The sequence below is a fragment of the Dromaius novaehollandiae genome, chromosome 4, assembly GCF_036370855.1.
Source record: "Dromaius novaehollandiae isolate bDroNov1 chromosome 4, bDroNov1.hap1, whole genome shotgun sequence".
Classification (NCBI taxonomy): Eukaryota; Metazoa; Chordata; class Aves; order Casuariiformes; family Dromaiidae; genus Dromaius; species Dromaius novaehollandiae.
In genome coordinates this window covers 51,533,847-51,558,890 of record NC_088101.1, presented here as the reverse complement: position 1 = coordinate 51,558,890, position 25,044 = coordinate 51,533,847, and the positions used below count along the sequence as shown (strand labels likewise).

Sequence of the window (25,044 nt, the reverse complement as noted above, 5' to 3'; positions counted from 1 at the left end):
ATTATATAAAGTTTGTTCCGAATCATTGTAGTCTTATATCAAAGAAATAAAAATCCATTTCTGAATGAGAAAAGAGTTAAAAATGTGAGGGGGGGGAAGATGGACAGTTGACACTTGTTTGGTTAAATAATTAATGCACAATAGTTGAAATTTTATTTTTGTGAGCTTTTAAGGCATCAGGTTAACATTACAAAGCATAAGCAACATAGGAATTAGCTATACTTCTTAACTATTTGTTTTCAGCTTAGCCATAGGCCTACTACGGTTGAGTAACTGTACAAAAACTTGATTACATACTGTTAAAACAAATAGTGCCCCTGCTGCTAAAGCTGAAAGTTGGCAAACCTGTCCTCTTAGTAACTTAAAAACAGTTTAAGTAACACAATAAAAGCTTCCATGCATAGAAAACAACGCTCACCATTAAGAGATCCTTACAGGCAGATACAGAATAGTCAACATTACAGGTCATTTTAAGAGATATTTCTGTATCTCCAAGCCAAAGCATAAACTCTTAAGTACTAAAATTTGCTGTTATTAGAAAAGTCCATTTCAATTTTCAGCCTCTAATTGGTTATCTGTAATTAAGGAAAATCAGATTTTCAAGCAACAAGAAGAGACTACAACAGAGCTATATGTAGTACTCTCTGGCAAGGATAAAGCCAGCAGAGAGGTGGCTGTCATAAAATAGCCAAATAGCTTTTTCCACCTCCATCAAGGTCACTCTACTGATGATGTGCTCAATAAGATGATAATGCATTTAACCACTTTCCTTGCATCTGACTTCGACCTTATTGCAAATCCAAATGGCCTTGTTTAACTACCTTGGCCTTTCAACATTTCCCTGAACAAAGATAATTAAGCAGATATACTGCACCCTACTATCACAGGAATTGAGACAAATAAACTTTTAAGAGCGCAGCCAGGTGTCTATTGCATTAATGTACAATGTTTGAGCAGGGGGGTAGAATGAAATAATGGTTAAATAATTATAAAAGGTTAACAAAGTTAACTTTGTTACATAAGGCAATTTTGTTTTATTTAAATGAAAGAACATAAAAGCCTTTCCAGACCACTTTTTACAACTCCCCGGACAACAGTTTTTTCTCAAACGCAGTTTCTGACTAAGAGGTAGAACGTTCTGCAAAAATTAACAACTCTGAAATTTCTGCAGATTTGGAGCTGACTACAATTACGTTTTATGAAAGAGTGGGTATACATGATTGAACAAAGAGCTGCTCTAATAAAAGTATTCCAGTTTACTCTTCATTTTTTTTCCTTTCCTTTGTGTGTGGTCAATAAATACCATACTAGAGATGCAAATTCAAGTAGTTTAAAAATTAGTTTGGCAGTTATGGTGATTGGAAGCTAATGTTTTCTCTTTATTTATACAAGGATGAAAAATGACCAAATAATTCTGATCTATAACATTTTTCTTCTTTAATTTTTATTGACATATATTCTTGCATCCTAAAGCATTCTCCAGGACCCTAATTAACCTTTGTACCAAGGGGGAAAAAAAAAAAAAAAAAGAACGAGAAAAAGAAACACACCTCAATCGCACTTGGACTAACAACCACTGAACTAGGATAAGAAGAATGAAAAACTAAGCAAAAGGGTTGGATGTGTTTTTTATAGCTGTATGTAAGGATTCTTACTGCAGATTAATCTGTTTTTATTTTAAGCATCTTAACAGTTATGTTGTATAAGCCTGAATCCTCTGTGTGATCCAGAAACAGGCAGAACAGCCAGATATATCAGAAAAATAAAAACGGGTAACATACTATTGACATGACAGTAGATATGAGAGCTTACTGCTACTGCAAAAAGTGCTAATCTTTTGCTATGGAAAATAAGAGCATACAGAAAATGTGTTAAATATATTTAATCTGAGTTTATACAATGCAGATCTTCAAAAATGACAGTATCTGCTTTTACTATTTTTTCAGGCCACCATTACTTTGATTTATTGATATAATTTGAAATTTGAAAAAGTTGAGGTATTTTGTTAAATCTCTTGCCAAAACATTTCTGCATCCACACTCAACTCCAGAACTCTGGATATACTAGAATTGAAATCTTCTATAATGATATATGCTAATACCCAACACAAAAATCATTGCTTCTACAATCGCTGATTACCACATGAAATACTTAAAAGTTTGCAGTGACTCATATGCTGTTGCTGCAGAAGTCTTTTTCTGCTGTATATAACAAGCCATAAGTAAACCTTTCACTATGAACTGCGACTCAGAACTGCAACCCTGTGTTCGTTTCCCATATGCATCCCACTGGGATGATACACTGTCTCCAGCTAGGATAACTCTACCATTTTCTTACATTTAAAGGACTTGTTTCATAAAACATCTACTTGATAGCAGCTTACACACAACACTTACTTTAATTGCAAGTTTGGATAAGCAGCTGTGCTAGCCAGTCCCAGAAGACAACTACAGACCTTGTTGTTACCCACAGTGAATTTTAAGTTTTCCTGTATAACTGCACTTTTCAATTCTTTCAGTATTAATAAAAGGATACAAATTATTTTTCATTCATTTAGAAAATGTGTCAGCCAGCTACTTAAGTCTATACAGAGTTTAACATATGTGAAGTTTTATAAATGAAGAGAAGTGACTCTTTTGCATTTGTCCGTAACATTTTAAAAACTTAAATCATTTAAGTTGGAAAAACTAAAGAAGTATTTTATAAATATTATAATACTGTTTCATCCTGATTTTGTGTTATATAAAAATCTTCAAGTGTCCAAACCTAAAGTTGTATACACCTCCAAACCACCACCGAAGTCAGCAGCTCACAGAATCAAGTCTCTGTATATCACTGACTGTATAGAACCACACTCACTATTCTTAAATGCATATATCTGTAACTACCTTTCGGGAAAGTCTTTCAAGCCCATGTGGAGTGAAGTCTATAGCAGTATTTAGAATGGAATAATCAACAGTTACATCTTAGATAGGCAAAAAAATAGGAAAACTAATGATGTCTTTACTCATTTGGAAACCATTAAATGCAGTATTATTTTCTGATGTTATCTCTAATGGATACATTGCATAAAGTGCACATTTATTTTTCCTTGTTTAGTTCAAAGAGTGAGTTGGGAAGCAAAACAAGTTATAGGAAAAAACCCGCTGAAGTCTAATTTCAAACTTATCAGACCTTTTTCAGCAATTTGGTAAGTCTTGTTAAATCTTCATAAATCCACATTACAAATACAAGAATACAGATCAAGACAAATTTCTTGAGTCAGTTTACATTATATACTGATGGGTACTTTGCAATATTCTTATTGTAGACCTTTAAAACAACAAACATCTGAATTATGCATTTTTAACTTGTTTTACTGCATTACTTATCAAAATCATACTTAGGCAGCTACCACTTGGTTGCTTTTCTTCAAGTTTAAAAAGATACATTCCAAACTGCACGGAATGTATTGCTCCACGTGTCCTCAACGCTACTGCAAAAAAGGTTAGAAAGTAAAAACAACAGGTAAGTCAAAAATGTCTAAATATCAAATGTTTCTGTAGAGCTTCAGTTTGTTGTTATCTCTCACTAAATTATAACAGCCTTTTCATAACTCCTCATAAGAAAAGACGATACTGTGACATATAATAGGCTATTTTCCACAGAGAAGTGTGGAAAGATTAATCAAGATTTTTTGTAACATCTCATTTGTAGTTAATAAGCAGCTTGACAGTTTTGAATACCAATCTGATGGATGAAGAATGGCAAGCTCCATTCTGTTCGAGTTTGAACACTTACTTCCCTTTCCCTCGTTTTACTCAAGTACTTCCATCTGAACTTATTCAGGATATAGTAAAGGATTTACCTTTTGAAAGAAAACAGGAAAAAGTGAAATAAGTAGGCTACGTGCGCACCACCAAAAAGTTCAAGGAAAAAATTAAAATTGGCCTATTTAGGGCAATTATGCAAATGCACTCATTTTTTTCTTGATGATAGCCTGTGCTTAACACCAAGAAATCAGTTGCTGGTATCTGTCATGCAATTAATAATCTTACTAACGGACAGGGGCTCTTGCTGCCTCTGCTAACTTTTCCCCACGTTTTCAGGGAATTTACAGCGTGGATTAGCGCGCTCAGGAGAGAAGGTGCTTCCCTTCCTCCATTGTTCTCCACCTTCAAAGCTGCAACAGATCGGGAGCAGCTCGGTCTTTGTCTGAGGGCCTGGCAGCTCAGAGCCCAAGTTTCTCCCCCTAACGCTGAAATATCTGAAGGCAAGCTTTCTCGAGGCTTTTCACAGTAACGGCCAGAAAACAGGAACAAAGTTAACAAAGGGCAGCTATCCCCGCGAAGTGGCAGGTTTGTTTACTGAAGTCGGTCAGTATTCCCTCGAATCTTCAAAGTTTACGGGTTTTTTGTTTAGCAAACAAACTCCTATAAAAATGGCAAATGGGATAAGCAAGGTGAAGGTAAGTTGAGATGGTTTTGAGAAAATGAACGCTCTACAGACAGATGGACAGTTCAAACCCAGATTCACGTGAATTAACAAGTAAACTAACATGTAGTGCATACAAAAGCTGCAACGGTATGGCCATGCATGGGAACACAGGCATTATCATTTTAAGAAAATTTAACTGCCGACATACCTTTCTTAGGGTTTTTCCCAATCCTTCCTTAATGTCTACTCTAGCAATTAACAAACAGAGGTCTCCGGATGGCTCACTCAAACATTTAAAGCTGGGGAACAAAAGGTTTATTTTAAAAAACGAAAACCTTGGCTTCTACAACTCCAGACGTGAATCTGCTTTCAATTACTGAAAGTATTTCCACTTCAGTGGAAAAGGATCAAATCTTCAACTGCACCATCTTTAGGCAATGAATTTGATTATATTAAGCCTTAAGAATACAGAATGACTTTGTGACGCAGCTGTACACCCTATACGTATCAGTTATTAGGTACACAAAAAAGAAAGAGCTAGCACTTTAAATGAAAAGCAGTCAGAAATGGGGCTGCTCGCAGCAGCAGCACACTTCCACAACAGAGCTCTGCTTTATTTTTTTCAGGTGCCTACATAAACGTCAAAGATCGCACTACACTTTAAATGGGGGATTTTACAATACTGTATAAATCACCTAGGTTGATTTTATTCACAGTTTTATTTGCATTATTTGCAGAGTCGTAAAGTTCTGTTTTTCTTTATAGACTCTGAACTAGAGGCAATCTTCTCCCTCCCCCCGCCCCCCCCCCCCAAAAAGTGTTGCAGGTATCGCAGCCTCTAGCAGCCCAAGGGGGAGAAGTAGTTCACACTCCTCCCGTGATGCGACCGCAGCAGAGTTCGGCAGGGCGCTTGCATTTCACAACTGCACGCAACGTCTCAAAGGCAGAAAGCGCACAGAACTTCTGGTTTTCTCGCACCCCGCTCTCTAACACCGACCCTGCCGCATACCGGCGCCGACAGCAGCCGGCGTGGGCTCCTCCCGCGGCGCGGCGCGGCGAGAGGAGGCGCGGCGAGAGGAGAGGAGAGGAGAGGAGAGCGGCGCTCACCCCGCGGCGCCGCACGCACAGCAGCGCCGCAGCCCGCGGCTGCCGCCCCGCAACGCGCCACCAGCCGCAGCCGCCGGGCGGGGAGGGGGCCCGCGGCGCCCCCGCCGCCCCGCGGGGCTGAGCGCCACCTCCCCGCGGCCGCCCCGCCCCGCGGTGCCCACCCGGCCGTACCCACCTGGCCGCCGCGCTGCCTGCGCGCCGCTCCGCCGCCCGGCCCCGTGTGTGGCGGCGCGCCCGGCGCAGCGCGGCTCGCCCCCGGCCCCGCGCAGCCCGCCGCCGCGATAGGCTGCGGCGCCGTGTTTACTCGCTCCCCGGCGAGGGGCGGGGGCGGGCTCGGCAGCGCTTAACCCCTTCGCCGCCGCGGGGCTGCGCGGGAGCGCTCGTCCCGGGGCCGCGCGTCCTCCCGCAGCTCGGCACCGGCCGCACAGCGGGAGTTTCGCACGGCGCGGAAGGAACCCGTCTGCGGCGCTTCCCCGCGCACGAGCTGTCGCCGAAGTCTGGGAGACGCTCACCGAAATGAGATCAAGTCTGTTCTCCGAGAGGCCAGAGTCGCCTTCGGGAATCACGCCCGATTTCCAACAGCGAGCAGGAGAGTGATGCCTCCGCACCGGGCTGACGGCGAGCCCCTCTAAAGCCCAGCCCCGGCCCGCAGCGCAGGCGTCGCGGCCCTGTCCCATCAGCCAAACCCCCAGCTTGAAGGGACACGGAGCCACCTCCCCCCGCTTTGCCCCCAGCCAGGTAGTCTTTCTTTGTATCTACATGGGTGAGAAAATAACAAACCCAGGCCCTCCAAAACAGGCTACCTGACGACCGATAATGAAGTCCACTCCTAACGAAGCCTTCAGAGTTTCATCCCAGTCTGACGCAGAATCAGGTGCAATGCCCTAAGCATCATGACCGTCAGACGAAGCTATCAAATAATAGCCAAAAATACAGCATTTATATTAATTTCCGAAACACTATATAGTCAGAACAAGTAGATGACTACAAAACAAGCAGATGCAAATGTACACATTCAAAATCGAATATTCTGTTTTTGGTTGGTGCTCAAACTGAAGTTAGCACCCCTGTCCTTACTGAAAGGATCAGAAATTTCTTTTTTCTTTTTTTTAATCACCCCCTGTGGGGCATACACCTCCTCCAAGATATCATAACGATGATTAATGATTATCATAATGATGTCCCCAATGTCATTCTTAACACCATGCCAAGAATGTTTTTCTGACTTGGCTTAGCAAGTCACGTGATACACGTAGCAGCTCCTAATACCTTCTCATATCATGCTTTTCTCACATTGGACCCTTCCAAGTACTGACTACTCTTAACTCTCCTCATCCTATTACATGACTTGTTGCTGGCACAGTTCAAGTTATCACAGCATCTAACCAGAACTAGAAGCCACATTTTGCCAAAAATCTGATAACGATATTGTTAATGACTGTATAACACTTCCAGGGAAAATAATACCATTCCAGGCTAGTTTTCAACAATGTTATGTAGAACATTTCAATACAAGCACATATTTTTAGATGTATTATTCATGAGTAATTTAATAAAATTCAAAAAAGCTTACAAAATTAGAAAGTCCACATGCTCATTTGCAACTTTCCAGAGAAGCAAAGACCGTATAGACTGAAGAGCTGAATTCTGCCAAAGGGGAGGAAATAGCAAGCTAAGTAGCCTGATCCTGATGATGGCAGTCTTGGCTGACAGTGGGGAAAGATACTGAAAAAATGCAGAAGTAATAGCAGTAATACTACCTCTTGAACAGAAGCTCTTCAGTTAGATATGCAACAGATAACATGCTCTTTGACTTAACGTAGAGGAAAAGCCATCATACAGTCACCTTTGGTTTATGCTTTACTCAAATTTCAGGGGTTTGTGCTCGAAACGAGAAGCTTTTTGCAGTCCAAATTCTGGAAAGACCCTCACATCTGCAATAGCTGTGACATTGGCCAGGAAGAGAAGTATGAGATGAAATCATGAACTAGTAGTATAGCCAAGGAAGCAAGTCTAGCGATGCCACGGTAACACTCATATGCTCTGTCTCTTCCAAGAGTACTTGTAATAAAGGGGGTTATTAGATCATGAAAATACTGTTTTTCAAACTGCTCAAATGGAATACCTATGGCTAAGCGCTTTCTGCCATTGAAAAACCTGCTAAATAAGTAATTAATTCAGGCACATATCCTTACAGATCTTGAAAGAGAGAGGCATGGGAAGTGGATGCTAGGCATTACCTCGTGCAGAGCCTGCGTCTAGGAGAAACACGTGACAATCACTTTCTGCAGAGGGTGTCTGTAGTTATGCCCTCTTTACAGAAGACTCCCACCAACTTCAGCAGGAAGGAGGACATTGGGTCTTCCAAAAGCCAGAGGCTGTGGAAGGCCTGAGCTATCTAGCTATCCCTCTTCCAGAAAGAAAGCTATCTTTGACTACCTACCTCTACCTTCTATACTGTTTTTCTATAAACGTGCGCAACTGTGCATTCACTTTCTGAGGACTGCAGAGTACCAAAAAAGCAGGATTCTGCCCCTTTGATTAATCCAGCCCCAACCGTCTTCCTTTACCCAGCTCTGCCCGATCCCTCCGCCCATAACAGACCTGGATGTCACTGCAGTGGATCCCCTTCTCCTAATTTTTAGCCTGCTGCAATGGAAATTTCCTTTGCTTTGAAGCCCCTTGTGCTATGATTCCACTGTCTCATTACTGCCAGCACAAATGATTTATGAAATCTGTTAGGTTCAACACTAAAAACATCTGAAATGTAGATGTTTACCTTGGAAAATATTTATACAGAATAGACAAATAACGTGGGTGAAGCAAAATCCAGCACAGGTATCACACTTTACACCAACATTGTTCATACCCAAACAGCAGAAAGCTCAAACAAAACATTGAGATAGGTGGGGTAAAACAACATAAACGTTTCATTCATAGGAAAATAGAGACACACTTATTTTTGTACTTATTTGGTCAGAAGAACTATTCCAGTAAGTTATGTAGAGTATTAACCAATGACTCTCAACCCCTTTCAGTCTTTATTTATTAATAACTCCTTATGGTCCTTTTCCTTAATGTGGAATAAATTACAGCTGTGTTAATCCATGCAGCTATCTACAGGTATATTTATCACTACTGAAGCCACTTTTACTCTCCTTACTGGAAGCTGCATTTCGGGGGCAACAGAGACTCATCCCCTGCCGAACTCCAGTCACAGTGGCCTTTTCAGGTCACTGGCAGGGTCACCTGAAAACTTGCTTTTTTTTACAGGACTGAAAGGTACCACACAGCTGGCCTTGACAGATGTGAAGGAATTCCTCTTTCTCTCTCTCTGTGATATTGTCACAATTTAGATCAGTGAAAACAACTGAGCTGGGGCCTTGCTGGTATGAAAGAGAGAGGAACTGCTAACAGGATGTTCTTTGTGGGAACTTGGAGCTTTTGGAACTGATTCCTCTTCCCTCATCCAGAAGAGCTCAAATTTTATGGCCTTCATAGCATGTTGCATAGTTCATATTTTTCCAGAGCGTATGCAAACAGGGGAGAATTGTGAGTGTGGTTAGTTTCTGGAGACAGGCCTTTGTTTCAGCTTTAAAATTGGCTGCTACGGCTTGGCTGTGGAGAGAGGGTTATTACAGCTTAGTCATAATGATAAGCAATCTGTGTGTTTGCATTTTAATTTGGTTTTGCATCAGGTTTGGGGGAATTTAAAGGTAGCAGCCAACAGCCGTACTCACTCTCTGTTGAAGATAAGTATTATCACAGAGAACCAAAACATCAGGAATTCAATCACTTCAAGCTGACACCTAGAAAGCGCTTCAGAGGTTACACAGGGGTGAATGGGGATGGTCATTAGACCAGCAAATCCCAGGTGCAAGGAGCTGTGCTCCTTGCCCACCATTAGCTGCTACGCTTCCCAGGGATCCCAGACCCGTGTCCTGCTGCAGGGCTGGGGGTCCTGCCACTTCGACGCTATCTTGTTCCAGATACCGACTCAGTCCTGCCTATTACCCTGTCCGAGCCCCACCACGCAAAGGTAGAAAACTCTTATGCCCACCTCAATGTGGCAAATGGAGGCACAAGAACCAGCGGACTTGTCAATACCACAAAAGCAAAAAACTGATGGCAGTCTTCTGAGGCCTATCCTGATTGCTAATCCTTCCTTCTTCTCATCATCAGAATAAAAATTTCAGCTATTTATCATCATTAATGATGACCAGTGGCTTTTATTAAAAAGGAACAAACACCTTTTTAGCCAAATACTAATCCACCTATTTGAATAGTAGCCTAAGTGCCCTGTTAAGATATCCTATCATAAATAGTTTATTAGTGTTATATTTCTACTTGTACTGAAACGTTGCATGCACTTGACAGAAATACTGTTGTCTGCATGTGCATTACAAACAAGCAAGCACCGAGTATCTACCTAGAAGCTGAAACTGCACTGTATAAATACATCACATCTGAACCAGTTTTTCTTCCTACCCTACAAAAAGCAAGGTATTAAATTATCAAACTGAAAAACCACGTAAAAGAAAGATGATTTTTGTCAGGAAAAGTATCACTTCTAACAGCAGCATGCATTCTCATGTCTGTTTCACAAATTATTAATCAAGTAAATCAAGTAAAATAATACTTGATAATATAAATCTAGTAAATATAAATCTAATCTAATATAAATCCAGTAAAATAATTATAATTAAACTTCCCAGTTCCTGATGGAAATGTATTTTTTTAAAAAAAGAGCAAAGTAATGTTTATCTAGAAATAAAAAGTATAAGACTACTATCTAATAGCAGCAGGATTAAAGTTATAATCTGTTCCCACATGTGCAAATATATTCCATTCTGAAGCACCTAAATAGTACACTAAACTGAGCAGATTAAGATAAGGCATTTTTTTATGCAATAATGACACTGATTTAAATGAGAATGGACTGAGACCATGATGAGATCACAGATTCAGTCACCATATCTGAAAATAAATTTTTTTCCTTTTCATTAACTAAAATAAAACCTAACTCCATCCTTTACAACCCCTTCCCCCAATATCCCTTAATACATTAAGAATTTTGCAGTTTCAGGTCTGTACTTCACTGAAAATACAAGTATTATAAGCAAATGGATGAATCTGAGGTAGTGCAAGAGATACAATAAAAATACTGCACTTTTGTTTCACCAAACAGTTGACATAAGTCACTTTTCTTGATGTAAGTGGACAACCTGTTGTCTTTTTCCCAAGAAGTAACACAGAACCACCCAATTTTTCTACTGTGATATTTTTGTGCTGTAGATTAACATTTATTTTGAAGTAAATAATGTTCCTCTGCCCTTTGACAAATTTCCCAGTGAGCTCAATGCAATATCGGGCAAGGTAAAAAAGAAAAATGCAAGATATTTTTTTTTATATAACTCTATTTAGCATTTTGCTATCCAACAATATACTGCCCTGCTCAGAATCCTCAAACTCTACAGTACTTTCTGTCATCAAAGTATGGAAAAGTTTATATTTACAAGCATTATATAAATTCAATCTCTTGATCTCCAAAATCTGAATTACTGCAGACGTCAACATTGATCACTTTTCATAGTATTTAAATAGTTTCAGTTATTTTTCACCAATACATTTCTGTGTTCCAATGCAGGTAAATACCAGCCAGCCTGTAGACTACAGAGAAAAAGCACACATACACTTTGAACGAATAATGCAGTCCTTGGAAAACCCGAAGCATGAATGTTTTTGTTATTTTATAATACTGCTGAGTGATGAGGAGGAAGACTCTCTCATGACAGCGCTGGCAGATTAGATGACGACCCATCTGAGAGAAAGATAGACGTTTTGTAAAGATAGTTCCTCTAAAAATGGAGAAGGGGAGAAAAGGAAAGTAGCTATTGCCATGCTTCACAAAAACTGTTATACTAAAAAAAAAAAAAAAAAAAAGCTCCAATGTTTTCAAGTCACTTTGACCCAATTAAAAAAGACAACATTATTTTAGGAAAAAGTTTAAACCCTTCACTGAAGAAAGAAAAATCCAAATAATTGGAGCCTTATATCTCACTGTGAATTGAACTTGCTGTGAATTTGGATTCTGTCTGTGTCTTGAGAGATTCACTTCAGCGCATCACCACACTCCAGAACCCTAAAGGGAAAACGACTAAAAATTGAAATATGCACAGTTGCAACACTTTTCCCCCCTTAATTTTTCATATTGCTTTCCCATTTTTTCAGAAACCCCTGCCAGCAGCTGCTACTCGTTCTCATTGGCTTTTATCTGGAAAAGGCAGCGAAGAAGCAGTTGCTTGCACAGCTAATGCTTGCCCTATTCCCAAACTGGAGACTGCATGTCTAATCTTCATAATAAGCAGCTTCCAACTGACTAAGTTTTGACATATATTTAACACTTGGGTCCACAGTTCTAAATCCCCCTGGATTATTGGAATTTTTTTAATTAAAAATTTACACTTTTGTAAGAAAAAAAGAAAAAGAGGAAAGTATCAACTGCAAATGAAAGCGACAAGAAAAATAACTTGAGGAAAGAAAAGAGGTCAATCTGATATGTAAACATGTAAGACAGAGGACATCTCATAATAAACGAGGTCTCTGTAAGCTGTTTGAAACAATCTATTTAGAGTAAAATAGTTTTGTATAGAGGTCTGAGAAACAGAATTAGCGTTTGTGAAAAGACTGCCCCACTGTACATCTCAGAGTCGGGAAAGACCGCCAGCGGAGCAGTGCCATCCGCACAAGAGAACACGCTCTTCGGAAAAACACTCTGTTCTTCTTCACGACGACGGTACCACCTCGTAGCTGCAGGAAAGTCTTACTTGCATTCCCATCAATGTAGGAAAAAAATCCAAGTTACTTTTACAAAATCACATCCTTACCGAGCTACTTCAGATACAGAGGTACAAAGCAAATCTACATCCTTGTCATTCCCACAGAAAATATTTCACATATTTCTTCGAATAAGTATTCTACTGATCATTACAGAAACTATGTGGCTGCGACTGTGGGTTCAGCTGCTGCTGTCCCTCATCTTCTATTTTGTCTTTTCTGTGTAGGATAGATAACTGAAAACTCACTCTATCATTTTGGTTAGAGTTTTCATTTTTCTTCAGTAGAAAGAAACCATTCCTTCTCTCGTAATTACAGCTTCTCCTCCCTCCTCTTACGTCATAACTCCTCGGGGAAAAAACCCAAACACCAGACCAAATTTTCTTTTTACACAGTTGCTTCTGTGGCAAGATCAGAAAAAACTGTCATCCTTTGGGTAAGTCTGTCAAACAGATTTCTAGTGTACAGTTTGAGAACGTTCCTCTAAAAGTACTGTGTCTGCACTTGTGTGTGCCTATATGACACTCATTGCCTTGGAAAGGTGGCATAAAAATTATTTCACACTACTCTGACACCTGGTGTGAGGCACAGCCCTACAAGTGGTCTGTATACAAAATGTTTATAAGAATAACACATTAAAAATAAAAGCTTTCCAAAATATTAGCTAGGGTTTATATCAAAAAGGTATTGCAGGCTGCTGTGAAGTATACACCTAACTGCCTTCTCCAGGAGGGGAAAAAAGAAGAAGGGGGGAAAGGGGGGGGGAGGAAAGGTTTTCATAAGCTGTAAGAATAGTTTTATATACACTTTATATACACTCAGAACTGCCTACATTAATGAACTTTCCTGTAGTAGACTTATGGCCAGATGATGAATACCTGCTGGTAGTGGGTTGTTAGGCACAAGACTAAGTGCTGCAGCGCATCCAGAATTGCATTTATGGCACACTTTGGAGTGACTTATTGGGTATTAATTCTCCTAGAAAGCAGGCAATCATTTTCCCCATTCAACCCAACAAACTTGCTAGAAGTTGGGCAGGCTGGCAAATATTGAAATCATTTTGTTCAATACTAGCAGATGTGGCATATTCAGAAACAGGGCTTAGACAGTATCAAGAATTTAAAATTACTGTGTACTTAAGAAAGAAGGAAGAAGAAGAAAATATTTCTTCCTTCATTTTACCCGTATTTTAGGACTGTTTTGGTGTGCTAACCATGTTTCAGTGAGTCTGTTCACCTTGTGCTACCAGGCAGAGCCATGCATCTGCACCCCAGGCCACACAGCAATCACCTGGGCTCAGGTTATTTTCAAGGAGTGCTGACTGTCGCAAAGCCTCCTGAGTACAGTACGTTATACTGAAGTTATCTTATGCAACAGCACCTAACGTCTGTCTTCCTTCTGCTGCTTTGCCAAACCCCATTTATTTGCCCCGCACTCCACTCCCCAGATGTTGGGCTGCCACGGATCTAGTGGTGCAAACCAGCTCCAGAAATCACAGAGCTCGGTTCTACCGTGCCGCTGCTGTTTTCACAACCACCAACACGACCGCTATCATTTCCTAATTCCATCGTCTCAATGATTTCGCTAACAGTGCCGTTCAGAAAAGACCTTCCCACAAGTGCTGCCAGACTCGCGAGCCCTGGTATCCTCTGCCCAGAGGAGGAACTCAAGGCCAGCTGAATGCTGTCATGCAAGAGCCCTGAAAATGCGAGCAGGTGGTTGAATATCAGGCATAAAAGATACTTCTCAAGGAAAATAAAGAAACTACATACAGTGTGTGTATCCTGAGGACACAGACAAAAGCCGATGGTTATGACTCACAGGAGCTTTTAGAGTCCTGATGAATCAGTGCGAGTCAGGGGCAAGGCTTTTTCCCCCTCTCTTCCCTGCCACCTTGTGTTTACACGTTAACAGTGAAATAGGCGAAGAAGTGAAACATGAAAACCTAGAAGAAAGAGTGGAGCCACACTTAGAATTGAAAGTGCCAATGTCATTGGATCAATACTGAGGCCAAACATCTAAGCTGGTCTGAGCCAGCCCTGCTGGAGAAGTCACAGATAAGAAGGGCCTTTAGTAAAAATGCAGCTTTTATTGCAAATGTCCTGAAAATAATCAAATTTGCAAAAGCTGTCCTCAATATCTGTAAAAAGGCAGATATAGCATTACCACTGTGCCAGAGAGTTTACTCTGCTTTCTGCAACAGCGTTTCCTGAAATATTTTCTCCACATACTTATACCTTCCGCGGCTTCTCCACATGATCTGTTGTACTGCAACAAGCAACATCTGCGACCCTTCTCCAGATTCCAGAAGTTCCCGTATACTGGGATTACTCTTCCCTCCTGCCTGTTTGCTGGGGATGCTTGTGCTTCATTAGAATTGAAATACTCAGCTCACCACATGTATTCAGCACCTGGCTGAAGGGGGCTCAAAATGGTAGCAAACAGCCTGTTCTTAAAACTGCTCATAAAATGTAGACAAGTATTAGGAATTTTATTGCAAGAAAAACCTCTATTCCAAATTTAATGTAGCCAATGCTGTTCAATCCACATTTGGAAAACAAATTATTCTCACACAACTGTGTCTGCTGCCCACTATCCCAAATGCTTTTTTCTTCAATAAGGATGACCTACACATATACAAATGAGTTGGCTGTCCATACAAAGACAGTGACTGCTGAATGATGAACTTTAGGAATTGCTGCTATCAGATTTTCTCTCTCCCCTTCCTTCCTCCCCACCTTGAATCATCCTCTTGCCTTGCCCAGCCACCTCAACTGCCTCTGTGATTAACTCAAGGGAGAAGAAAACCGTCCCCAACAGAGCCCTGTCCTGGATAGCAGCGTGCTGACATGGGCATCCATTTTGAGACGAGGTCTGCACTGGGGTATATGAGAATCCGAGACAATTGTAGATGTTGGAGATATTTTTCCTACTCCTGTGGGCTCCCAGGAGCTCTTCTCAAACTGCCCAGGAGCCAGTGCTCCCTGCAGCTGGACCACCAGAGGAAAGCACCCCGAGGGCTGCAGGACGGCACAGGGGCTCCGACTACCACCGTCGGGCAAATCCGCATGCAGTGGGCCCATTCCACCGCGAACCCAGCTGGTCATGGATCTCGGTTCTCCGTGTGAAGGAGAGGGCCCTGTCCCCATCCGCTCTGTACAGAAGCTTATCCAGAACACGGACAGCGCTTAGGCATGTAACTATACGATTTCAACACCTCAGGTAAAACTATTCTACTCCAAATCCCAGCAGAAGAACTTATCAGCTGAAGTCGATCTGTATTCTTGCCTTTTTGATAACACCCATGCTAACAGGGAACACTAGGGTCACGTTACTATTTAAAACTCTCCTGCACCAAAGTAAACAAAACAAACTCCGATAAGATTTCCTGGATTACCCTGAGGCAGAAGCAGTTTCACAAAGGAGAGAAAGGAGAATAGGCAAGGGAAAAAAACTGCTCAAGAGAGTGTTGCTCTGTTTTCTAAATCTTATCATTTATATTTCATTCTAGAAAATCCTCCAATTAATGAAAGATAATTTGACTAATGCAAGTTTTTTCCTTAAGCATCAGAAATTGATAATGTTGGGCCTTGCTCTTTGCTGTGAATTTTTGCATGCTGACTAAATAGGTTAAAATGTCTCTCACCACAGTGGAACAAGGTGGTACTAGCAGTAACCAAGTCCTTTAAAAGGGCACAAAAACACTGAAGCGGAAATCTATCAAACACTGTTCCGAAAAGCTGGAGCACTTAGCGATGAATGTGTAACTCCCCCTAATGGAGGTATATCTGAATTTATCTTAAAAGAAAATGTCAGTAACTTGAAACCACAATACTCAAAATAATAATACTGTCATTTCATGTTCCCCTTTCTTTTTGATGGATGTTTTAAGGTATGCATCTGTGAGTCACAGCAAATTTTAAACTCTAAATCAACAGAAGATCTTTGTTTTCTTAGCGAGATTTATCAGATAAAAACTCACATATATGTGCACTTTAGCATAGTTCCATGATACAGATTCAGTAACCATTAACATTCCCTTAAATTATCATCTGTCAGTCATTTCACCTCCTCTTTGGGGCCAAATGTTTCTGCAGTTCTAAGCAGGTCGGCAAACTGGTACAAAAATGACAGTGACAGGCCACACTGGTTTTGGTAACATGGTATAAAGAAACCCTTCTCTTAGGCACAGCTGCTTGTAATGAATGCAGCATGTTGGAGGCCTAATCTTGGACAGTTTCCTGCATCTCAGACCCCAGTTTCCTTGGCAAGCTTTCTGGGACTGTAGTATCTATATGTCCCAGCACTGCAGCCAAAACTTTCCAATAAAAGAATTCAGCACTGTACATTGATGGAACGGCTTTCAAAAGTCTGCCCTTACAGAGCTAACAACTTTTTAGCAGTCTATGCCCTAATTCTATTTTAACAGCAATTTAAAATAAACATATCTTTTTATATAAAAGAACCTCAGTAAGATATGACTATATTATACATTATAATAAAATCACTACTTGTGAAAGATGCCAGATTGATGGCCTCAGAGACTAGAATTACATTTGTGTACAGTACAGCTTCAATAACGTCAGCGGCAATACAGTCCTCTTCAGAGTGGCCTTCAAAATGCATCTCCTTCCCAAATTTGAGACACTGTAATTTCTAGGCTAAGTGAATAACTCTGGGCTTTGCTCTGCTGAGACTTCTGATAAACCCGGATGTTCCTGTAATTGGTCTGGTGATACCGTCACTAACTGGTGTAAGTAGGGCTGTGCTTAAACACTTGATTTTACGGAGGTCACTGCTGAAGTACTCCCACCCATTTTCAACCCAGGCATGTATTTAATTTAACCCTTCTCCTCATAGTGGTGAAAGTCTCTGTATCTTACTCCACTGTCAAAAACAGTCTTTACCCAAATACATGTATACATGTATTTTCTCCTAATACAGAAGAAAAGCAAAAGAGAGAAACAGTCTAAAATGAAGTCATGGGTATAATCCCAAATGACTTTTTCTAGCTCTTAATTATTTATTGGAAAGGAAGTTTCAGGTATCTGGTGCTGCAGAGTTTTCCTGCAGATTTTGGGTTAAATGTGGCATTTCCATGCAGGTAGTTTCTAGCAAAATATGCCCTTAAATAAGACTTACCCAGCTCTCAAAGTCTACTCTCTAGGGCCAACAGAGTCAGATTCAAACCCATTCATGAATGCAGACTTAAAATAATTACATTGTAAGGCAAAATAGGCATGTTCTTGTACAGGAAAAGGACAAAATGAACTCATAAGCAAGAGAAAGGACATAGATAAAAATGCCTTCCTGCACCATTTAGGATAATGTTACACAGGACCATTTCTAACACCATAGAAATACACGTTAACTTAACAAAGTTAAAAATGAACTACTCAGAAGCAAAGATTCTTGTTAGAAAACAGGAAATATGGAGTAGCTGTATAGGAAATCTAGAACGATAAGTGAAGTAGGATAACCTAGATTCCATGAAGTGGAGCCTGGCAAAGGAATAAGAAAGGAGTAAGAGCAACAATTAAGAAAGTAGTTACAGAAACAAAAGTCCAGCAAAAAAAAGAAGAGTAAAAACTTTCACAAATATTTTGTCGCCTGGGATTTCTGCTTATTTTTTTAAAGGAAGCTAGAACTAAACACCAGTAACTGTATAGACAAACTTAACAATTTGTCAGCTTTATCTTACCCTGACCTATTTCATGTAATTACAAAAAAATCTCTATCAGGATCTTGTGACAGAATCAGATTTCTTTTTCTCTTACTGCAAAGACCATAAGGGACTCACTGAGCTAATGTGTTTAACCAGGAATCAGTCGAACCACGGTTATGGATGTTGAAACAAGGATTTTCACATCTGTCTGATCTGGACAGTCAGTAACTGCAGGGCCAGCCACAACAGAGATTTCCTTTCCAAGTTCCTTTTCTCCCTTAACAGAAAGTATTTCTGAGATTTGTTTTGTGTGTTTGACAGAAAGTAAATTACTTAGATATAGGAGATCCTCTGAAGATTTGTGATCCTCGTGAAAGAGGTTAATGCGAGTCAGGGAACATCAGAGTTTAAGATATCTAAGTAATACAAATGCCGTCAGTCATTGTCTTAAGATGATAGCACAATTTTGTTTGTTGGATTCCCTTGAAAAACATATTTTATTATATCCTCTGGGATTGCAATTCAACTCCAAAAGACAAACCTACTGACGCAGTATTGGTGCTTCAAAATATTTTCTAAGATGTAGCTGGTTACTTAAAACCACCATTCCTAATTCAGCACTAGTTGACAAGAGCAGTTTTGAATTGCGGAGGACATCAGAGAGCAACTGAATAGTTCCTCCCCCTCCCTGCCTTTTTTTTCTTTTAACCTCCCTAATACCTACATCATATAAAATATGAAAGAAAAAGCATGAACATACCTAATGAAAATGCTTTAACTCTGCTGAGCACTGCACCAAAATGTAGATGTCTTCAGATAACATAAATACAATCTTATAATCTATTTAGGACATACAGAAAAACTACAGAAGTCACAGGTTTAAACAGCGTATATAGTAACATGCACTGGGTAACACCAAACTGAGAGCTTTCACGAAGTCATAATCGTTGCCCTCTTAAAACACTTAAGGCAATGATTATGGAAAACTATCAAAGATTTGGTCCCCCCAGTTCAAAAGAGACTGAACAACTGGAGAGCACCTAGTGGAGGGCCAACGGGGTGATCTGAGGTTTGGAGAACTTGATACACAAGGAAAGGTTGAAGGAAAGGGGTTGGTGCAGCCTAGAGGAGATAAGGCTCAGGAGGGAGCTGATGAGTCCCCCAGTACCTGAACTGTGGTTACAGAGAAGATGGCTGCTCTCTTCTCGTGGGTGAACGGAGACAGGAACAAGAGGCAACGGGCACAAGCTACTTAAGGGGCAATTCTGTCTGGATATCAAGAAATAATTCTTCCGCTGTGCAAACAGTTAGACATTGGAATAGGTTGCCCAGAGAAGTGGTGGGACCTCCCTTGAAATGAAATTCAATTTCAATTCATGAAATTCTTTTTCTTGAAATGAAATTCAAGATTCAGCTTGACAGGGCCCTGAATAACCCAATCCAAGGCTCTGCTTTCAACACAAGGTTGAGCCTGATGAGCTCCGGGGGTCCCCTCTGGCCCCGGCTTCTTTGTGATTCCACATTTTCATTTCTTGCAGCCTAGGAAAAGCTTCCTAGTTGAATCACCATTTCTCATCCCAAGTTTACCACTTATCTATGCTTTAGTTAATTTTATCTATTTATTCTTAACATTAAAGTATCTTGCCAAACAAAATACCATCTCATCAAAAAGAGAAACAAGTTCAGTCATAATTGTTACGAAATTCTTTGCGTGTTTAACTACACACTTCGTTATACACATTCTTGTGGTGCTCAAGTGATCCTAGAAATGGAAACTGTTTTAGAGACTTTTTTTTAAAGATGTGGTTCATTGACAATCCTATTGTTTTTGTGCCTAGAGTTGCCAAATAAAGCAATATAAATCCAGCTGTGAGCTAGCAGCCTAAAAGTAGATAAGAAAACTTACAGAACACCTTAGATTCCCCTATACATCTTTCCTCATGCTTCACTAAGTTTCCAATGAAAAGTGTTAATTTCGATGGAGAACATTGACTATAATAATCTATACAGTAATAGATTACAGTAATCTGAATCTTCATTTTTATTTCTTCCCTCTGTGTGTGTGTGCGCGCGCACGTGTGTGTATAAATAACAGCCTAACAGTTCAGATTTCCTCAGTTTACAAAACAGTGTAACAGTGCAATTCTTGATGGGTAAGCCTGTGCTTCCTGTGAATAACAAGGGAAGCAGGAAAAAAGAGAACATACAAAGTGACATATCTGGAGAACTTACAAGAGCGTATGATTAGCTGATACAAAAACGACTAACTTAGCTCTACTGGTTTACAAGCACATACAGGCGCACTGTATGAGATAACAATTCTTACTTCATGTCACTGAGAAAGCTCATAGCCAAATGTACCTTGCTGCAAACACTATTGCTGACTTGAGGTCATATTTGGCTAGAAATAGATACTTTAAAATATATGTGTTTTTCCAGAGTCCAAGGGTACCACACATTGAACAACAACAAAAAGTAAGTATAATCAAGTGTACGGGGCACTCTGCTTGCTCCGGGAGAACACGGGAATTCCTTTCCTTGCTGAATTACATCATCTTTTTCTTTTTTCTTCTGCTATGGGAAACCCCCTTGAAGCAATGCAGTACCTGGAGAGAAGCCCTGGCCCATGCAACGCCACGCGCGATGGGGCTGTACAGCCTCACACAAAGGGCAGCGAGGCTCCTGCACGCGGAGCGGCTCAGGCCTCGCGCACAGGCGGGCGAAGGCGGGATCCAGAGGAAATAGCAAGACCGTACAGTGACGCTGGGCATGTTACAGCAGTTGGCTGCCGAGCTCAGAGAGCGAGCTTTGATTTCTCCATGACATCCTAAATCCTCCTAGAGGAGATAAGGAGGTTCTCAGTTCGCTCCAAACCTTCATACAGAGACCAACTCACAGGATTTTAATCAGAGTGGAGCCCTTATGCTGATTATACAAGTAATGACTACAGGTCAATTTTATATTTTTGCAGAAAATGAAATGTATAAAGCAATAATATATAACTTTGAAATCATAAGAGGAAAGGTTTTATTTGTAGCAGTGTCTTTTTATCCCTGGATTTATTATGAACTGGAGAACAAAATTCATCACTTTCTGAACCACATTTTGTATTATTAATTTTGAAGTTATTAATTTTGTATTTATTAACTTTGAAATTTAGACTTAAAATAAATGGAAGCATTTAATTCTCAACAATATAGAGCTAGACCACTCATTTTTCCAACTATAAAACCTGTGAGAGAGTTAAAGCTTAGGGGAAAGGCAAGGATGCTTTCAGATGAAATTCAAATGATTATTGTGGCTTGACAAAACTAGCAGGGAAGAAATAGCTTTCAAAAGCACTCTGCAGAGTAAATGGCTATTATCTTTTAAGTTCAGGACTCAGTGCACATTCCAGCAAACTCCACAGCCCCACCAGTAAAATTCTTTGAACAGAGATTACCTCAAGACAAGCTTATTTTTTAATTTGATACTTTATAACTAAGAACAAATAGCATAATGTTCTCATTCTAACATATTATTGACCACTGATTTCTAAACCTCTGCTTACAGTTGCAAATACTTGGAAGTACAACCGCTAACATGTATTCTCTCCTTACCAAAGCCATGGCAAACAATGAAGAAAATGAAGCAAGTGTTATCAGTCTCATGACACTCATTGCTGCTTCCAAATGTGGTAGCATTGACTCCTAATTCATCAGCGTATATGGGTTGGGTAGCACACGGGGTAAAGTTACCTCCTCTCTAACATGGGTGTTTCAGGAACTGCCGAAGCACAAGGAGGCAGTAACCCTGAAAGCCATAAACCACCAAGCTAAGCGCTAAAAGCCAAAGCTAAAAGACTTCCTAGGAAGTTAGGATTGCAGCTTGCAAGGAGATTAGGTCCTTTGCCCTCCCTAACAAAACTCTCCTTTCTGGGAAACCAAAAGGCTGCCCCATACCTCAGGCAGGCCCATCTTGAAGACATCTGGACCCTGTTCTCCAAGTAATACCCTGAGTATATCTGGGTAAGCAGCAGAACCATAACCTTTGGATATTACCTGTGTCTGAGCAGGTCTGCTTCTCTCCAGCTCCTACATCCCAGTCTGGATCGACTGCGTAATAAGCCATATTATGCAGACGGGGCTACTGAACTGGACTGGGCTGAAGTCAGTCATTCTTTCTATGGCTTGAAAATCAACACCATTCCCAGCATAAACAAGCTAACAGAATGAACTGTTCTTCCTCAGATGTATCCTGACATCATCGGGTTGACCCGAAGCGTAACACAACTCCCTTGTGTTTTAATGAACAAAACTCGTTAAATCCCCTCAGCTGGGAGCCTACATGGACATCAGCAATGCTAAGAAAGGTTGTGGAATCAAAAGCGTCATTCTGAAATACCTGAAACATGGTTAAACAGACACAAAAGGCAGTCAATAAAGGAAATGGGCAAGTGACACTTGGGAGCAGGAATAACTTTTGCCAGACCTGACTGCTACGTTTCTTCTGGTAAATGGCATTTACCCACCTGATCCAAGAACCAGATCAAAACTGTAAAATCAGCCTACTTACACTTTTAAATTTTGGTTTTGAAGAAATTTCTACCCTTCCTCTGCTTCACAAATAATTTTGCAATATTAAAATCAAGCATTGTGATGAATGATGAGAAAGCATATGGGAGCACAAATTCGATTACATAAAACCAAACCAGACACTTCCAAATTTTTCAGTAAACTTGGAATAGTTTCCAGTTACAGCTATGCCAGTCTAACAGCTAGTGGCTGCCAAAAGGGGAGGTCCCACTTGCCACCCCTCGGGCCATGGTTTCCCACCTGCAGGGTGAGTTGATTCAGCTGGCTGCTGATGGAAAGTCATTTTTTTCGGTTAGGATACAGTTCCCTGAAAGTTGACATTAAAATATCTGGTGCTGTTGCAGGTATGCCCGTCTCCTCTCAAGCCCTGCCGCCTGTGTTGCGTCAACTGTGCCGTTCATCTGACTTGGCAGGAAGCAAGCTCAGGCTATTAAAACTTCACAAAACTACCCAAAGGAGTGGGGGGATAAAAAGGGTGGTGGGAATAATATTCCGCTTTTCCGCTGGCTCATTGTCCTCAACCAGCTCACCAAGGAATCACATGAAAGCCCGTAGCAATACAAGGGAATAACACCATGGCATGGCAGGGCTCAGGATCAAGGGGCACCAGCTTAGCTGACCCTATCATCAGCCATCACCCCTGGATCTTTCGAAGCAGAGATTTGGCATGTCTGTCTTTTACGGGGAGAAGGGGGTACAGAAAAGTAACATCAAAGAGCTTTTTTTTTTTTTTTTTTTTTTGAAAAAGAACTCAGCACCCAGTGGCCTTAAGAGTTTTTCCTAATGAGGTCATATTCATTTATTCAACTGGAATCATTTTATAATGATTCAAATCATGATGTATTAACCCCTGTCTGAAGCAGGAGTGAAATCCCATAAATAGCTTGGAAAAGAATTCAGTGAATCAAAAGAAATATTAAACTGAACTAAAACAATCCTGAGACAGCTGGATCATGAAAAATTGTTCAACTCAGAACATTTAAAGGTTAGAGCTCTATTATGGGTAAAAGAAAAAAGATCATAGAGAGAGAAAAAAAAAGATTAATACAGTAACAACCTAGTCCTTCTTTTATTCATTTCATTTTTACTGTAAGACCACCATTTTGCAGATGGTCAGAAAAATCATATTCCTCGCCATCTCAGAAAGTTTTATATGAACAATTTCAACTATGCTTCTAACCAAACATCCTACAGACAGCTGCCAAAAATAAAACAGACATTATTTTAAAAGTTTTCCTAAAGGAAGATATTAGAAAACTTTTCTGTAAAGAATGTAATTCTAAGATGGTGTAGGCACCTGTCACAGTCTGTGGTCTTGCACACCTTGTGCGTTACAACCACAAGCCGGACTCGCAGATATCACCGCAAACACACAGAACACAGGCCACAGCACTGCCATTAACTGAATTTCTGTTCCAATTCAATTTCTGGAGAAAAGAGCATCATTAAAACTTTCCTAGTGATTGAAAATCTTTCATAAATCTGTAGAGATGGCTTCAGTCGCTAATTAGTCTTGATGTTAAAATTCCATTGAATGTTAAATGTTAATGTTAAAACTGACATGAGTGAACCCTATATCCATTCTTCCTTTTTTGCATCAGAAAAACAGTCAGCCTTACATAGGTAAATTATAAATGATCAGTATTCACAAAGACATGGGGAACAAAACTGACTGGCTTTCAGTTCTTCAATTTTTTTCCAATGTTAACACTTCATCATAGGCAACATTAACAACTGGAAGCACTCTTCAGCCAGCTCTTTTAATATTCTTTACTGTAAAATATCATCAGTGTTTGCAGCTGGCTGAAGAGCTTGAAAAGTATCCAGTATTAATAGATACAATTTAACATTTCCAGAGAAAAATATAATTTATCATACGATTTGACTGTTTTTTTGCCTCCTCTTCTTCCCTCCAAATACAAAAGATAAATATTTTATTGAATTTATTGAATATTCAGGTTTTTCCACCTTATTGTGGGAAATTCTTCTATTTCTGTCTAGATGCAGGCTAACATTGTTAGGATTCCTTTTATTCCTCATCACCTTAATGGCCCCAAATCTGCCCCATTAAAGGAAGGAAAAGAAAACCATACAAACCTGGCCACTAAGTTCTCCCTAATTTCTCCTCCTACCCCAGTCAGTTTGTGTAACAGCTAATTCAGCTAATTTCTTAGCTGATACGTACTCATTATCATCAAATTACGCTCTGCTCCATTTGTTTCTCAATACGTATTCTCTCAAACGCCTGTATTTAACAGGGCTTTCTGCTTCCTCTCCGAGGCAGTTACATTCTTACATCAGCACAACCTTCCTTCTTCCCTTCAGTTTTTTTGATAAGAGATTTTTTTCAATTTGTGAAATGGGTTTTTAATTTACTGAGAAAGATTTTACATTACAGTTATTCACACACACACAGAATATTCACCGGTTTTAATTTTACTCTGT

General features: G+C 40.2%; 1 protein-coding gene across 11 annotated transcripts in view; it reads right to left on the bottom strand.

The window, feature by feature from the left end:
• Window positions 1-25,044, bottom strand: part of TENM3 (teneurin transmembrane protein 3) — a 1,359,158-nt gene that overhangs the window by 232,221 nt on the left and 1,101,893 nt on the right. The window contains exons 1-2 of one of the 11 annotated variants that reach the window (XM_064511005.1): window positions 5,699-5,714; window positions 4,625-4,715 (exon numbers count right to left, since the gene is read on the bottom strand). The exons of 8 other annotated variants lie outside the window; for them this stretch is intronic. The gene's annotated coding sequence lies outside the window, so the exon portion shown is untranslated. Of the gene's footprint in view, window positions 1-4,624; window positions 4,716-5,698; window positions 5,827-25,044 lie in introns of those variants that run through there. 2 more of the 11 variants (XM_064511004.1, XM_064511008.1) reach the window with 2 other exon arrangements.